Consider the following 371-nt stretch of genomic DNA (forward strand, 5'->3'; position numbering starts at 1 on the left):
GAGAGGTGGGACAAATTACCCGTTGCTAGTGAACAACCCTACAGGGTTGGCGCTGCTACAGGGTGTCCCCGTTCAGCACATGGCTCCTCCTTGGATTTGTCTAATTTCCCTCTAAAGCCAGTAAAGCCCACAGCCATCATGTGCTAGTGAATTCCATTTCTGAAACACTAAGAAGCAGTTTCTTTCCTCTGTCTTGAATCGACAGCTAATAAATCTCACTAGGTGAGCCCAAGCTCTGTTACTTCTCTGTTCACCTTCACTGCACCATGCATATCATTTTAAATAAAACCCCTCTATCACCTCCTCTCAACAGCCCCCATCTCCAATATTTTATTCCCAATGAGATGGTGAGAAAGTAGGAGCCAGGCAGG

The sequence above is a fragment of the Podarcis erhardii genome, assembly GCF_964252035.2.
Source record: "Podarcis erhardii genome assembly, chromosome: 7".
Classification (NCBI taxonomy): domain Eukaryota; kingdom Metazoa; phylum Chordata; class Lepidosauria; order Squamata; family Lacertidae; genus Podarcis; species Podarcis erhardii.